General features: G+C 40.1%; 1 long non-coding RNA gene across 1 annotated transcript in view; it reads left to right on the top strand.

Annotated features, from left to right (window-relative positions):
- The window catches only part of LOC107083476, a 23,054-nt gene extending 21,338 nt beyond the window's left edge, over positions 1–1,716 (top strand). The window contains exon 4 of the long non-coding RNA XR_001481182.1: positions 1,698–1,716. This is a non-coding gene — a long non-coding RNA (uncharacterized LOC107083476). The remainder of the gene's footprint in view (positions 1–1,697) is intronic.
- Positions 1,717–2,579: the final 863 nt, after the last annotated feature.

Genomic DNA, 2,579 nt, shown 5'->3' with positions numbered 1-2,579 from the left:
TTATTGCCTTTAATTTAAAAGCGGCATTGTATGCTTTTCTTCGAGTATCCACGAGTAGGGTCAGTATGAATGACTGATTTACAAGACTGCAAATAACAGTGAAAGTGAGAATTATGTATCGCACAATTTCATTTGACCTCTCTGAATATCCATCAATTTTATTGGTCTGTTTTTCGCGCCATGAAAAAAAAACTATTTATTTGCCGCACTGTATTATAGGCCGTGTTCAAACAGCGGGAAAAAAGTAGCGGCTTATAGTCCGGAATTTACGGTATATTATTTTTCAAAGTGTCAGAAATGGATAACAAAACTGCTATTTTCAATGACTACTTATTTTTGTCCAGCTTTAACATCGTTATCGGTTATCGGCTACATGAGTTTTAAAATATCGGCATATCGGATATCGGCCAAAATCCCAATGTCGTGCATCCCTACAAAAAAGTGTAGCTCAAAAAAGCCGCAGCAGCGAAAAAGCATAGGAGTACTTCTTCGTGCTTTGGTGTAATGGCAGACTGCTAGCCAAACAGCATATAAGTTACAAATGGAGACTAAGTAGATAACATCATGGCGACACGTATTCAAAATGTTTGATTGACAAACAAGCAGCAAATCCACTCTCAACAAAAGGGAAAACGGATTGGCTAATGTTTGTAGGCACCACAATGACCAGATTTTATGGATTTAAAATTTTTGGGGGGGGAACCGTAAGTGCAAGAATGCCATCCATCACTTATTGTAGATGAATCTGGATGCTTCATTCCTGAGAAATATCCTCTTCAATTCTTTTAATACCCTAAAGATATAGTGGAGGAAGTTCTGCAAAAAGCAACTTTTAAACAGAGTGTACCTGCTCCCCAGTGTTCCCTCTGGGGAGCAGGTACAGGGTTGTGCTTGTGCATTTTTTTTCTAAAGTGGAGAGGGAGGGTCTTTTCAAAATTTCGTGAACTCCATGTTAGTTAAACTTTCTTCTCCCTCTCTAGTATCAGGAGCGAGGCATGTGCTTTTCTTCTAGACAGGAGTTTCAACCAGCTTGTCTGGAATTACAGTATTCAAAGCTTAACTAATGTTCACTAACAGCTTTGGTGCATGGATGGGACAGGGCCACATGAGTGTTTAGACCCACCAGAATGGCGTCTTGATATACAGTGAACCCTTGTTTTTCGCAGGTTTTATGTTCCAAACAGAACTTGTGATAGGCGACATCTGTGAAGTAGTGACCTTTATTTTTTTAAACTTATTATTGAAAACTTGTTTGAATACTTATATCACCCTTCCTCAATGATCTCTCAAATCTATTGGTCATGAATGCTTCTGCTCCAGTGGTATTTGCAAAGGGTGTCTCTCCATGCAGAGAAACATTTTAAGTCAAAAGCGTTTCATAAATTTTTCAGAACTTATTGCTGCTGTTTTCCTTATGTTATTTTCCTTCTTCTTTATGTAACGAAGAGAAGATTAATTCATTCTGTAATGGTGGCTTACAGCTGCATAGCTGCTACCCTCCTTTAGCATGTTCAGAAGTTTCACTTTTTCTGCGATAGTAAGCATCTTCTTCTCTCCGTAAGTGCCTTTGTCGATGCAGGACATTTTGTCTACATTATGGTTTTTGGAGACAGTTTGCAAACTTAAATTTGGCAAGCTGTTTTACGTACATGTACATGTATATTAAGATGTTAAACACTAACATTATTGACACACAGGTAGAGAAGAAGCGTGGAGACACCATAACCAATGTAAATCACAATGCAAATCCGTGAAGCAGCGAGGCCATGAAAGGTGAAGTGCGTTGTAGTGAGGGGTCACTGTATATAAAGACTGTCCAAACTCACTATAACTGTTCATATGGGAGTAACAGGACAGGGACTGTCATGGCAGCTTATGGCTGATTTGACTGTGAAGTTGAGGATTTAAGACAGACAGGGACTTGGACTGCTACAGGGAATGTTTGAATATTTTACAAAAACTTGTGCCAGCTTGTCCCATCAAGGTTTAAGGTCCGTTTCAACACCCTGTAAAGTCCTGCTCCTCTATTGGTGCTTATCCTTTTAAGGTGACACATTGGTTATGCTTTAGGATGAGAAAACGTTGCAGCCCTAGGGTTTGGTGAAAAGTCTCCATGCTGCTAGACATGTTGAAGCATACAAAGAATCTCTTCCAGGTATTAGGCAGGCTGGGGCCCATAGCTAAGGGTGTAAATCACCAAATATATCATGATACAATGTAGGGGTGGAACGATTCACAAAATCCACGGTTCGGTTCGATTCACGGTTTCTGGTCACAGTTTTCGGTTCGATTCGATACATGTTGATTGTTACACCGAAATTCCATAAAAAATTATGAAATTAATGAAAAAATCCCCCCAGAAATAATGAATTGTAATTACTTTAAATGATCCGCGGAAACCCTGGATCATTTCCGTATGTTTTGCTGCTTTGAATTTAATCCTCTGGCACATGCTCTCTAACCTGACAACAGCCAGATGCATGTCTCGCTCCGCCACATGCATCTGGCTGTTGTCAGGTTACATGCTCTCTACCATCTCCAAGGAACTCAGAGGGGAGCGGACGAAGCCACAGCGGAGG

Source organism: Cyprinodon variegatus, unplaced genomic scaffold (assembly GCF_000732505.1).
Source record: "Cyprinodon variegatus isolate N-32 unplaced genomic scaffold, C_variegatus-1.0 Scaffold75, whole genome shotgun sequence".
NCBI classification, from domain to species: Eukaryota; Metazoa; Chordata; class Actinopteri; order Cyprinodontiformes; family Cyprinodontidae; genus Cyprinodon; species Cyprinodon variegatus.
This window is presented reverse-complemented; position numbering and strand designations above follow the sequence as displayed.